The sequence below is a fragment of the Equus asinus genome, chromosome 7 (genome assembly GCF_041296235.1).
Source record: "Equus asinus isolate D_3611 breed Donkey chromosome 7, EquAss-T2T_v2, whole genome shotgun sequence".
Taxonomy (NCBI): domain Eukaryota; kingdom Metazoa; phylum Chordata; class Mammalia; order Perissodactyla; family Equidae; genus Equus; species Equus asinus.
The window spans coordinates 10,062,242-10,077,707 of NC_091796.1; positions in this window are offsets into that span (position 1 = coordinate 10,062,242).

The following is a 15,466-nucleotide window of genomic DNA, read 5'->3' on the forward strand; positions in this document are numbered from 1 at the left end:
AAACTTTGCCTATCAAATTAGTATTTCTAGTCTCTGTGCTCTAGCTCATTGCACATGAATGGACTGCCAGATTTAGCAAAATAAAAATATAGGCTGCTCAGTTAAATTTGAGTTTTAGAAAAACAACAAAGAACTTTTAGTATAAATATGCTCCATGCAATATTTAGGACACACATTTAGTAAAAAGTTTTTGTTGTTTATCTAACAGTCCAAGTTAACCGAGTATTCCGTGTTTTTCTGGCACATGGAGCTAAGTTAGAAAAGGAGCGAGCGGTCTTAGATGAGAAGTGATGTGCAGAGCACAGGCCTATGTTACTGGGGTCATAGCCCAGCAAAAATCTCACCAAAATAAACATTTGAGAAAGATGGAGCAGACAAGGTCTGAGGAAATAAAATCTGAGTTTTGTGGCTCTCATGCAACAACGACAAAAATGATCCAGGGGGAAGAGATGCAGGTGGAGCCCTGACCCAAGTTAGACAGAGGCTGAAGCCAAGGTATTCTGTCCCCCTCACTTGGAGAAATCAAAGGACCTCTTCAGAGGGGTAGTAGCAAAGTTTCAAGATGGCCCCTAGAGACCTTTTGGGAAATTCAAAGCAAATGAGATTCTCCATTATCAGCTTCCAGAGTATTAATTAATTAGAAACAGCTACATTTTGGGGGCTCACACCACAGCAAACCCCTGACAGAAAAGCATAAATTATTGCCCTGGCCCCACTCTGGGCCAAGGAGGAAAGTGAATGCCTCGTATGAGTGTTTAAATTTTGGCAAAGCCATATTTCACACAGAAGTTATTACTCAGCACTCAACAAATTAGCGTTATTCATCCATCCATCACTGAAGAAATTGACTTTTTCTCGAATGTCATGAGAGTGCAAAGGACCAAGTATGTCTGGAATTTACTTATGAAGTCATTATGTGATATCTAAATGTGGTACAGACTTGAAACTGCAATTAAATGTGTGAAAATTCAAATGTACTAATACTTGTTTGATTTTGCGTGTGTGTGAGACCCAGCCAATACTGTAACTTAGAGAACTTGTTTTATTTTGAATTTCAGTAAAATATTTTCAGATGTTTGATTCTTCATATTACTTTACTTAGTTTACAGGTATCTTCAATTAAAAAGTTGAACTAGTATATGCCCTGAGTTAGAGAATATCTGTATCTATTCGTTCCTTTTAAAAATTAGAGCTTAGTACTAAGTCTTCCTGTGACCAAAGCTAAATAATAACAATAGTATCAAAGAGAATGAAGAGTTAAAACATAGTGCTAAACAATACCCAAAGGCGGGATTTGACCGTATTTTTTCTCCTTGCTATTGTTTATTTTATTGGGTTTTCATTGGATCAGAGTGTTTTATGCTTAGGAATTCTTTGATGTTCTCTTTTTTAAAAAAAAAAGATTGGCATCACCTCCAGGAGCAAAACAAAAAGACAACCCACCAACTGGGAAGAAATATCTGCAAATCATATTTGAAGCAACCCCAGTGGCCTCCTTTGGGTGACTGGATAAAGAAGATGTGGTATACATACAATGGAATACTACTCAGCCAGAAAAAAGACAAAATCATCCCATTTATGACAACATGAATGGACCTTGAGGGTATTATGTTAAGCAAAATAAGCCAGACTGAGAAAGATAAACACCCCATGATTTCACTCATACGTGAAAGATAAACACTTGGACAAAGAGAAGGGATTGGTGGCTACCAGAGGAGAAGGGGCTTGGGGGTGGGCATAAGGGGTAAAGGGGCACATTAATATACTGACTGACAAATAATAATGTTCAACTGAAATTTCACAATGTTATAAACTATTATGACCTCAATAAAATAAAAAAATAAAAAACAAAAAACAAACAAACAAACAAAAAGATTGGCACCTGAGCTAACATCTGGTGCCATTTTTTTTTTATTCTCCCCAAAGCCCCCCAGTACATAGTTGTATATTTTAGTCGTGAGTCCTTCTAGTTGTGGCATGTGGGATGCCGCCTCAGCATTGCCTGATGAGCGGTGCCATGACCCTGCCCAGGATCTGAACCAGCGAAACCCTAGGCCGCCGAGGCAGAGCACATGAACTTAACCACTCAGCCACAGTGCTGGTCCCTTGATGTTCTCTTGGAGAAAAGTTTATTTTTATTTTTGAAAGGAGAATTGGATATTTCTTTTTGGATAGTTGTGCCCAAATGATACTGGCAAGAGATACACTCTAGACCTGTGTGTTTGGAATAATTTCCCTGATACATGAGCAGAAGGTCAATCTAAAAGAAAAAAAAGAAGAAAAGAGATACTTCTAAACTCAGGGACTATATTCAAATTTGAAAATATTTTTGGCATCTTGACACATAACCGGATACATTGAAGTTATTTAAATGAAAGAAAAAATGTAACCAATGAATCTTATGGAGAGGGAAAAGAAACAAAGTGAAAATGCTAAGTTAAACTTGCACTCATTTAACAAAATTTTAATTATTCTGCTTAGCCACTACAATGTTTCTATTTTAAGTTATAGTATAATTTACATAGAGTAAAATGCACAGCTCTCAGGGTATCTTCACAGATATAAACAATTGTGTAAGTTCTTCTGAATACTACATTTGTATAATTTGTAAAAAAGCTTCTTCTCTGGCGTTTTCCTATACTATTCCTTGTACTCATTGAAATTACACAAATGTATCCTCTACTACTATTCTCTGCCTAAAGGAATTAGGGATCCTTGGAAGATTAGCTGATTTCATATCTTCGGTCAGAAAAAAAAGACAAAACCAAATACAATAAATTTCTCTCTTGGATTTGGAAGAAAAGAGTGAGCTTTCAGAAGTGCTCCAAGATAATGATCATGAGGACAAAGAGGCCTGTCTCATGAGAGAGCTGTCTACATCCACACGGGAACAACTGGAGGATCAAGAAGAATATGTTAATTGCAGTTCTTTGGAGCCAAGTGAGCCTGGAAATTCTGAAGTGGTGCTCAAAATAATGTTTGCTAGTGCAAAGCCATAATCCTAATATGAATCAACGAAGGTGTGCAATTCCTGCTAAAAAGGAAGGAATGTTGGAAGACATGGGATTGATTTATTTAGCTGATGCTAAATGTTTCTCCTCTTGAGTAGTGCAAGCAGCTATTGTGGTGAAACAGATGGGTCTGTATTCTGACCTCTGCTTGAACGTGAAAGATGTGCGGGACGAGAAGTGAGGGGTAGCCTTGCTAAGCTGATGCTGCTGTGGGTGACGGAGTCTTGCTCCTACATGGAGTAGGGGGACTATAAAGCTCAGTCCTATTTAGGATTCTCATTCCCAGGATGCCTGAGATGACTTTGCGATTCATCTCTGCCTGCTCTATTTGTCTGGAGTGTTCTGGAGCCGGCCCACCCTAATTACCCAATAATGACAGAATTAGGTAAATACTTCCAAGATGAGGCATTCTGGTATTTTGACACAGTTATTTTAAAGGACGTACTTCAGTCTCAGAATGTTGTGACACAAGGGCATAGAAATCCTGCCTGAAGAAGGGCCCAGGTTAAGCTTCCCCCATTCCTGTTGTGGTTTCCACACAGCCCTGCGGTACCATCAGCTGATGGCTGCCTTGCTGGGAACTGGAAAGCCAGGGGAAACTTGACTCTCTGATGGGGCAAAAGGCTTTCCTGGCCATCTTCATTTATCTATGCTTACTTTAAAGAATTATAGTCTTTACCTCTTTTTATTGCCATCTTCCAGTCAATCCTGTCATACTTTCTTCAACTACATAGCAGGCTGTGGCAATTCGGACAGCTTCTCCAGAGGAGATATTTTTCTCATAGGTGACTTTGAATCTGAGAAGAGAGAAGGGACTGGAAATTAATAGTTTCCACCATTTAAGAAGATACATTATTCTTACAGAGAAAAATAAATAACTCAAATCGATTTACTTTGAAATTGCTTTGAAATTATGTTTTCCATTTTTTTCATCAGAGACACAATTCAATTAATAGTATGTTAGATATAGAGATGTGTGGCTCATAATCCCTCCTCTATAGAGATGTAGAATAATATAAGGAGATCTATGTTAATGTAATAACTGGAAGAGTAAGGAAGTGACAGGATCATTTACATGCTCTATGCACATCAATCATACATTCATCTTTTTAACATAACCTGAGATAAGTTTTACTGCAGTTCATCAATTCGAAGACACACTTTTATTTTCACATTTTAATGCTAAATGTCTTTGCTATCTGGATGTACTTCACAATCGTGATGTCTCATGATTTTTGTTAGCTAGATGGCAACTCTGGTGTGGATATCGTTATCTGTGCATCATGAACCTCAGAGTGCCTGTATAAAAACTTCAGATTCAGTGTCAGAAGTTTGAGGGAAAACCTCAGAAACAAGAGTGGAGCACTTTTTTAAGGCCCAGGACCCAAATGATGATGGATATTAGAAAGAAAAGATAGTGATTCAGAAATTTTAAACAACTTTCCTGGACCAGGAATCAAAACTGGCTGTCTATAATATCTAAGCCAGTGTAAGAATCCAGCACAAATGGCTTTCAGTTCTTTTATGTATTATGTGAAGAAATACTGAATCACCAATCTTTTGGATGACCCAGAGAACTACATTGTATGAAAGGAAACAGAGGTACATGAATTCTGAATCAAAATGTGATTCAGAAAAGTCAGATACTGAAAGTGAAAAAGTTTCACAGACACTTTGACCAATTTATCTACCTTATATCTTCTCATTTTATTCATGCATTAAAGTCACAGGTGATAAATGCTTATGTCTAATCAGGTCTAAAAAAGCTAGTCTAATAAATATAAAATTACTCTAAATGATAAATTATATTTTAACTGGCAGCATTTTTGTCTTTTTTGGTGGCACAAAATACAATGGTGTGTCACAATTCTTGTCCTTATTTTAGAAATGAGAAAGTTGAAACCAGGGGTAGCCTCATTTTGAACAAAGCCACACAGCTAGTAAATAGCAGAACAAGCTTTACTTTCAGATTCATCTAATACCTAACCATGAACTGTTACACACCACATTGTGTTACCTCTACAAAGAAAGGGTTGCAAGCCTTTAAAAGAGAGAGGAAGTACATTTTATTAGAGAGCAAAGCATTCATGTTGTCCTTTGCACTAGGCCTTGCAACTTAAATCAAAGTTGTGTCCTTCATAAAAGTTTTCCTCTCTGCCATCATCTAGTAGCAAGTATTTTGGCCGTGGGCAAAAGACAGAAGAACCAGATTCAGATTCAAAGTAGAGAAAAGCCAAGCCATCTTGAGCACACAGTGCACAAGGTAGGAGATTCTGACCTGAACCAACACATTTACGTTCCCCCAGTGCTGTACCTGCAGGCATAATTCTCGATGATGCCATCCCTAGTGGTGATGGATGTGGGAATCTGAATAAGAACATGTCACTATAAAACTCATCAGTGGCCACTGGATCCAGATGTGTACGTGCCACCCTGGGAACATGTTTGCCAGGACCTGCTTCTCTAAAAATGTCATCTCTGGGGCTGGCTTGGTGGCGCAGCCATTAAGTGCGCACATTCCGCTTCTCGGCGGCCCGGGGTTCGCTGGTTTGAGTCCCAGGTGCGGACATGGCACCTCTTGGTACTCCATGCTGTGGCAGGCGTCCCACGTATAAAGTAGAGGAAGATGGGCACGGATGTTAGCTCAGGGCCAGGCTTCCTCAGCAAAGAAAGGAGGACTGGTAGTAGTTAGCTCAGGGCTAATCTTCAAAAAGTCATCTCCATCAACGGTTTGACAATTGAAATCAATGAAATGCAAATTCCTGCTTCCACAAGTAAGCATTACATTCTGGACACGTCTATAGAGGGGATCACTTCTACCCACTTCAGTGGTAATGACTCCATGAAATTTTACTGTATAATAAATTTATGTCCATATTCAAAAGTAAATTGATTATAATTTTAGATCTAAATTCAATTCTTGGTTATATACATAAAAAAATTTAAATATGATACAAAAATGGGACATCAATAATCTGATGATCAGATGAGACTTACCTTACTTTGGATTACTGACATACAGATGTGTATTTAGTCTCTGTGACTAACAATTAAAAACCCTTTTCAGAAGGGAGTTTGCTGAGCTGTTGCACTACATCTTTCAAAGTAATCTAAGCAAAATTTCTAAAGCCTGTATGTTTCATAAATATTAGCTAATAGCATCACTATTTTGTACTGTTTAGTAAAACTCATAGGTAACTCTACATTTGCATAATAACAGGTAGTTTTTTCTTCAAGCTATGATTACATTTTTCGTGTCTGGTTCCCCTGCCAAAATTTATAAACAGATTGAAAATTAGATGGATTCCAAGTAGGCATTTCTGAGCCATCTCTCCCACACAACCATAAATGAAAATTACCAATTTAAAACAAACAGATAAAAACTCTATTTTAAATTTGGTGCCATTCCACCTTATTTAAGTCCAGGCTGAACTGAATAGTTGAATAAATTGTTTATTTGAAAGAGGTAAGGGAACTGTGATTAGCTATGATGAAGAGAGAAAGCTAAGTGGTGACTTCATCCGTATTTTCAAGTATAAATGAGAAACTGTTATAGAGAGAGTTTTAGACTCCATTTCCTTTTGGAAAAAATCAATTAACTTTAGTTTGCAATGTGACAGATTATGACCTACAATTTAGAAAAAATCTGAGAAGTCAGAAATGATAGCAGAAAGGGGCAAATTTTACCTAATTTTATACGGTTATAGTACTGATGAACTTGCTGCTAATGTGAGATGTAAGAAAAATATGTTCTCATCCAACTCCACGTGCACCTTTGATCCCCAAATGTCTATAATTGTAGCATTATAATTTAGGATATTAAATTTTTTGTTTTGAGGATTCCCACTTAATGTCAAATAATTTGCAAGCTTTTAAATTTCTAGCCAATTCCTTGCCAGTTAACATCTTAGAGTAGGGCATATTCTCTTATTTCTAATTTTGAGACAAAGCTATTACAGAATAGGGCCCAGATGAAGAAGAGCTTCATACTAAGATTGGACATCTGGTACATACTATTGCTGTGCTTGATATAGATTTATTAGCTACTGAATTGTGAAATAATAGTTATTGAATGGGAGGCTATGGATATATACACACACATAATATGTTTAATATATATTAGATATAATAAAAGAGACAAAACAGTCCTATAAGAAGAAACATCACTATCAGGCACTGCTTGAGAATTTGTTGTCTGGATTTAGATAAATTTGGGCTTGAATTCCATTCTCCCTACTCTTTAGCTTTCTCATCTATATGATGTAGATAATAATATCTACCTTGCAGAATTTTCTTGAGGTAAATCAATCATTTATAATTTATTTCATAAGGTTGCTGTGAAGATTAGATGATATAATACTTACAAAATCCTCACCACTTACCTGACTCAGAGAAATTGCTCAGTAAATATTGTTCTAATTACTGTCTCCCTCAAAATTGCCAAGACGGATGCTTAGCTGTGTGAGTAATTGATGCAATATGCAGAGATAAGTGGCGATATGCAAAGCTCTTTGCGGAAGTACAGCAGGAACTCTCAGAGGAAAGTCAGTAGCTAAGACTCTGGGCGTAGAGGAAGGAGATTGGGCAAGAGTGTTACTGAACCTGAAGTGAGTTCACTCACCTGTTGCGGAGCAAGCCAATTTTTGACACCGGGTGTGGTGGAAGAAAGTAGGAATTTTATTTTTGCACAGCACTGAGCAAGGAGAGAGGGCAGCTAACGCTGAAATCCCAAACTCCCTGAAAAGCTAAAACGAAGGGTTTTTATTTGGGGTTTTAGGTAGGGGAGGGGGAGCATAAGGCCTTGCTGATCGGAGCTTTCCCACCAGCCTGTCTTCAGCCTTGAGACACTTGCAGAGAGGATGGAGCATGTGATCTTGCTGGTCAGCAGCTTTCCCATCAGCCTGTATCTCTTTGCAGGAGGAGATAGTCCAGGTGCTTATCCTTGATGGTGTCTGTCTCCATGGAGGATAGTGGATTCTGGAGCCAGGAAGCCAGAGAGTAAGCAGGGAATGAGTGTTTTGGTTTTAACCCCGTATATGCTGGGTTTAATGTGGGGAAACTGATACCAGGGTCAGTATCAGGAGGGTCAGGACATATTTCCCAAGAATTGATGATATTTGAGAAAAAATTAAAAGAAATGTAGTTATTCAGATGAATGGAACAGGTAAGAACATTCCATGCAGCAGGATTAGTGGGTGTGAAGGCACAGAGGCGTAGGATTGAGGTACCTTAGGGAGCTATAAATTCCTCTGCATGGACGTAGCATTAGAGATGGCCTGGGGGAGATTGGTAAGAGATGGATCTGCAGACTTGGACAAGAGCCATACTGTGAAGAATTTTTCTTACAATATAATAGAATTGGGTTTTGTGGTATACAAGAAAGGAACTTCAAAAATGTTTTGAGAGGGGGATTGGTGTGGTTGGATTTGGAACCATTCTGGAGGTAGTGAGAGCGCTGAATGAAATATACCACCACCAGCTGCAACATAATCTATTAATAATCAAAGACCCAGGTGCGGGGACATGTTACCGACTCGACGGAGCTGGAAAGAAAGCAACACTGTACAAAAGTATGTGTAAGGTAAAGTAGGCAGGGTTAATAATCGATGCTATACGGGGCCTTAAAGAGAGAGAGGCTTCCCAGATGACTCAGGTTTCTAGCTTTCACGGTTGAATTCTGCTTTTCACCAGATAAAAATTAAAATTGGTGGAATGAGTTTGAGAAGATAATCAGGACTTTAAGGAAGAACAGTACGTTTCTTAAAACTTGGAGGTCTCCTTTCCTTTCCTTCTACTTTCCCAATCCTTGAATGCTAACAGGAATTTTTTAAAGTGATTTTTAATCATACTACTCATAAGCATATTGATGTGGTAACTTTAAAAATACGAATGCAAAAGTTTGATATTGCTACTAACTTTTAATTCCTTGCTTTATCTTATTTTCTATTTATTCCCTGGATATGTATTCAAATTTTCTTCCTTTCTACAAAAGGAAAGGTCATATTAAATATCCTCTTCAGTGCAACACTTGTCACATTACATAGATTCTCACAAAAATTCCTTTTTAAAATTCTAACAAGGAACCAAATTATCTCATTGAAGAAGGTCAACCCAGAACAACTTAGATAAATTTGGAAACAACCAACTCTTCTCACACTAAGTTACTTGGGATAGAACATAAAAGACTTTAATGACTAGCCTTCGAAATTGTTTGACTATACTTTTTATCTTCAGATTTATCAGTAGAAATAGGTCCAAGCTGCCATATATATGTGCTGATCAGTTAGTCTATACGCTATCAGTGAAAGCTGAAGTGGTCATGTTGCCAGTTCCCTGTTTTATGGCTGCTAGATTTCATAATCTAGGGATTGTAGACAACTGTACCAGAAAGTTTTAGCCACAGTCATTGTAGATATAGATTAATATTTACCATAGACTCTTAACATTCACTCCACAGGAAAACTGACCTCATGGATATTCAGTATGTTTTGAGAGCTTTTTAACATCGTCACCTTAAACTTGTACCCCTCCAGCAAGAGTCAGCAAACTTTTCCTGTAAACAGACAGATACTAAATATTCTCAGCTTTGTAGGACAAATGGTCTGCGTTTTAACTACTCAGCACTGCCATAGTAGCGCAAAAGTGGCCACATACAATATGTAAACAAATGAGAGTATCTGTGTTCCAATAAAACTTTATTTACACAAATAGACAGTGGCCTGAATTTGGCTCATGGGACAGTTTGCAAATCCCTACCCTAGAGCCTGGTCAATAATCTGTAAGCAAGTGAAATGCCCTTGTAGGGCCTTAATTCAAGTTGGAACTGTGATTCAAATTGGAATTCAAAAAGGATTGCTTCCCTGTGAGTCATCATTAATATGTGTCTTCCCTCACAAGCAACCAGAATTCATATAGCAGGGACACCTTTAATTGAGTCTCACTCGAGAGACTGCAAATCAGTGCTTTGGCTGGAATCAATTGAGCTGCGTCTCATTCAGCCCGTTTCTGTGCCTGCTTGTCTACTTCTTCTCCCTCCTCTGACACCAATTCTGTTGTGTCATGTATAGTCACTATGTAGAACATTTCTATCCCCAGAAGGAACCCCCATGTTGCCCTTTTATAGCCACACTGATCTCCTTTCTGCCACTCACCAAACCCATCCCTAAACTCTGTAATCCATTTTGTCCACCCACAGCAAGTGCACCAAAGTTTCTGCAGAGCATATTCCACGCTAGCCTGCTACATACTCATTACACCTTCCTGGCATCTCCTTAAAAACTCACTCGCACTAGCCGGAGGTTTTACATCAATGAAAATATGAGATAGTTTCTGCATTGATTAACTTTCTCTCAGGGCTTTTGGCTAATATATCATCTTACAATACTGTTAGATTTTCTCTCCGTACCTGGTTATTACATGTGACCTCCACTGTTGATCAATCATTTCTAATCCTGGTCTAAAATTGCTGTTTTCTTAAAATCTTCTGGCTTTTTTCACACTTCCCTGAATCTACTAAAGAGACCACATGCTGAATGGAAGCAGAACACCTGCAATATATTATAGATAGACATCATCACAGGGTTATAATCACATATTAACTTACACATTGCGTGCTCATAGCAAACCAATAAAAAGTCATCTTAATTTATTAATCCAGAGATCATATTTATAAGTTAAACTTTTGTTATGAGATATCGATTCAGATGCAGTTGTAAGAAATAATACAGAGAGATTCGGTGCATCCTTTACTCAGTTCCTCCCAATGGTAACATTCTGCAAAATGATAGTATAGTATCACAGCCAGGACACGAACATGGAAACAGTCAAGATACAGAACACTTCCACCACAAGGCTTCTTCATGTTGTCCTTTTTAGAGCTACACCTGGCTCCCTCCCCCATCCTCCAACCTTGTCCCTAAACCCGAGAAACTACAAGTCTGTTCTCAAATTTTATAAATTCCTGACTTCAAGCATGTTAGATTAACAGAATCATGCAGTATGTAACCTTTTGGGAATGGCTTCTTTTACACTGCACATAATTTGCCCGACATTTATCAAAGATTTTCCTTATATCTACTGTATTCAAGTTTTTTCTTTTCTTTTGTTGAGTATTATTTTCTAAGTTGTTGAATATCATGAATGTAAATTTGTATTTTTCCCTTATCTTCTCAATGGCTGCAGAGTCTGTGGGATTATACTCTATTTAATTCCTTACATTAATAACTTGCATCCTCTTTCTTTTTATCTTGCCAGTCTTGCTAGAGGCTTATAAGACTTTTAAATTATTTCAAGGGATCAGTGCTTTGATTTGTTAATTTTTATCTATTGTTTTTGTTTTAATTTTACTGATATCTGCTCTTACCTTTACTAGGTCCTTGATTTTTTTTTCTTTTTGGATATATGTTGCTCTTTTATATCTAGATTCTTGAGATAGAAACTGAGATTTTTGATTTAAGACCTTTGCTCTTTTCTAATATAGTAATTTACTGTTATAAATTTCCCTCTCAGCACAGCTTTAGCGGTGTCCTATACAATTTGGTATGTTGTGTTTTCACTTTAATTCAGTTCTATTTCTTAAAATTTCCTTTAAGTCTTCGTCTTTAACCTATGGATTATTTGGAAGTGGATTGTTTAATTTCCACATATTTAGAAAATTTCCTGCTCTTTTTCTGTTATTCATTTCTATTTTGCTTCCGTCATGGTCAGACAGCATAACCTATATAATGTCAATTATTTTATGTTTACTGAGATATGTTTTATGGCCTAGAATATGACTTATTTGGGTGAATATTTTACAGATGCTTGAAACAATTGTATATTCTGCTGTTGTTAACTGGGGTATTCTGAAAATATCAGTTAGATCCTCTTGGTTGATTTTCTTGTTCAACTCTTCTATATCCTTGTCTAGGAGGAAATATATCAATCTCTGAGAGAACAGTGTTAAATTCTCCATGTGTAGATGTGGATTTGTCTACTTTTCCTGTAACTCTATTAGTTTTTGCTTCAAATGTTTTGAGTATCTGTGGTTTCATGCATACACATTTACAATAATTTTATCTTCCTGGTGGATTAATCTATCATTATCTAATATCCCTCCTTATCTCAAATAGTTTTCTTTGCTCTACTGAAGTCTACTTTTTTTCATATAAATATGGCCCTTCTACGTTTTTATTAAACTAATGTTTGCATAGTATTTCTTTTTCCATCCTTTTTTTTCAATCTACCTATGTCATTAAAGTTGATGTGAATTTATCTAAACAGCTTGTAATTGCGTTGTGACTTTTCATCTGCTCATTTTTTTAATTTAATTTTATTTTTTGTTTTTGTAGCAGTAATGTTGGATTATAACATTGTATAACTTTCAGGTGTACATCATAATATATTTCAAATCCTGTATAGATTACATCATGTTCACCACCCAAAGCCTAATAATAATCCATCACCACACCTGTGTGCCTAATCACCCCTTTCCCCCTCCTCCCTCACCCCTTCTCTTCTGGTAACCACCAATCCATTCTCCATTGCTATGTGTCTGTCGTTTTTATCTTCTACTTATGAGTGAGCTCATATGGTATTTGACTTTCTCCCTCTAACTTATTTCACTTAGCATAATACCCTCCAGGTCCATCCATGTTGTCACAAATGGCTGGATTTCATCCTTTCTTTTGGCTGAGTAGTATTCCATTGTATATGTATACCACATCTCCTTTATCCATTCCTCCCTTCATGGGCACCTACGTTGCTTCCAAACTTGGCTATTGTGAATAATGCTGCAATGAACATAAGATTGCATGTATCTTTATGCATTTGTATTTTCAAGTTTTTTGGATAAATACCTAGCAGTAGAATAGCTGGATCATATGGCAGATCTATTCTTAATTTTCTGAGGAAACTCCATGCTGTTTTCCATAGTGGCTGAGCCAGTTTACACTCCCACCAGCAGTGTACGAGGGTTCCCTTCTGCCACACCCTCTCCAAAACCTGTTGTTTCCTTTCTTGTTAATTATTGCCATTCTGACCAGAGTGAGGTGATATCTCATTGTAGTTTTTATTTGCATTTCCCTGATAGTTAATGATGATGAACATGTTTTCATATACCTATTGCCCATCTGTATATCTTATTTGGAGAAATCTCTGTTCAAATCTTTTGCCCATTTTTTTAATTGGGTTGTTGGTTTTTTTGTTGTTGAGATGTATGAGTTATTTGTATATTTTGGATATTAACTCCTTGTCTGATATATGTTTTCCAAATATCTTCTCCCAATTTTTAGGTTGTCTTTTCATTTTGCTGATGGTTTCCTCTGCTGGGCAAAAGCTTTTTAGTTTGATGTAGTCCCATTTATTTATTTTTTCTTTTGCTTCACTTGCCTGGTCAGACATGGTTCTTGAAAATATGCTGCTAAAACCGATGTCAAAGAGGGTGCTGCCTATGTTTTGTTCTAAAAGTTTCATGGTTTTGGGTCTTATATTCAAGTCTTTAATCCATTTTGAGTTGATTTTTTTTCATGGTGTAAGATGATGGTCTATTTTCATCCTTTTGCATGTGGCTGTCCAGGTTTCCCAACATCATTTATTGAAGAGACTCTCCTTTCTCCATCGTAAGCTCTTGGCTTCCTTGTCAAAAATTAGCTATCCATAAATGTTTGGATTTATTTCTGGGCTCTCAATTCTGTTCCATTGAGCTATGTGTCTATTTTTGTGCCAGTACCATGCTGTTTTTGTTACTATAGCTTTCTCACATATTTTGAAATCAGCCAGTGTGATACCGCCAGCTTTGTTCTTTTTCCTCAAGATTCCTTTGGCTATTGGGGGTCTTCTGTTGTTCCATATAAATTTTAGGATTCTTTATTCTAATTCTGTGAAAAATGTTCTTGGAACTTTGATAAAGGTCGCATTGAATCTATAGGTTGCTTTACGAAGTATGGACATTTTAACTATGCTAATTCTTCCAATCCAAGAGCATGGAATATATTTCCATTTCTTTGTGTCTTCTTCAATTTCTTTCAACAATGTTTTACAGATTTTGATGTACAGATCTTTCATATCTTTGACTAAGTTTATTCCCAGGTATTTTATTCTTTTTGTTGCAACTGTAAATGGGGTTTTATTCTTAATTTCTCTTTCTGCTACTTCATTTTTAGTGTATAGAAATGAAATTGATTTTTGTATGTGGATTTTGTATCCTGCAACTTGACTGTATTCGTTTATCATTTCTAAAAGTTTTTCAGTGGATTCTTTAGGGTTTTCTATGTATAAAATCATGCCATCCACAAATAGTGACAATTTCACTTCTTTCCCAATTTGGATCCTTTTTATTTCTTTTTCTTGCCTGATTGCTCTAGCTAGGACTTCCAGTACTATGTTAAATCAGAGTGGTGAAAGTGGGCATCTTTGTCTGGTTCCTGTTCTTAGAGGGATAGCTTTCAGTTTTTTCTCCATTGAGAATGATATTAGCTGTGGGTTTGTCATATATGGCTTTTATTATGTTGAGGTATTTTCCTTCTATACCCATCTTATTTAGAGTTTTTATCATACGTGGATGCTGTAACTTGTCAAATATTTTCTCTGCATCTATTGAGATGATCATGTGATTTTTATTTCCCATTTTGTTAATGTGGTGTATCACATCAATTGATTTGCAGATGTTTGAACCATCCCTGCATCCCTGGAATAAAACCCACTTGATCATGATGTATGATCTTTTAAATGTATTGTTGTATTTGATTTGCTAGTATTTTGTTGAGGATTTTTGCATCAATGTTCATCAGTGACATTGGCCTGTAATTTTCTGTTTTTGTGTTGTCCTTGTCTGGTTTTGGTATCAGGATAACGTTGGCTTTGTAGAATGAGTTAGGAAGCCTCCTCTCTGCTTCAATTTTTTGGAACATTTTGAGAAGGATAGGAATTGAGTCTTCTTTGAATATTTGGTAGAATTCACCAGGGAAGCCATCTGGTCCAGTACTTTTATTTTTTGGGACATTTTTAATTACGGCTTCAATCTCCTTACTGGTTATTGGTCTATTCAAATTCTCTACTTCTTCTTGATCCAGTTTTGGAAAGTCGTATGATTCTAAGAATTTATCCTTTCCTTCTAGATTATCCAATTTGTTGGCATATAGCTTTTCATAGCATTGTCTTATAATCTTTTGTATTTCTGAGGCGTCTCTTGTAATTTCTCCTCTTTCATTTCTGATTTTATTTATTTGAACCTTCTCTCTTTTTTTCTTGGTGAGTCTAGCTAAAGGTTTGTCGATTTTGTTTATCTTTTCAAAGAACCAGCTCTTGGTTTCATTAATTTTTTCTATTGTTTTTTAGTCTCTATTTTGTTTATTTCTGCTCTGATTTTTATTATTTCCTTCCTTCTGCTGATTTTGGGCTTTGTTTGTTCTTCTTTTTCCAGTTCCTTTAGGTGCACTGTTAGATTGTTTATTTGGGATTTTGCTTGTTTGTTGAGA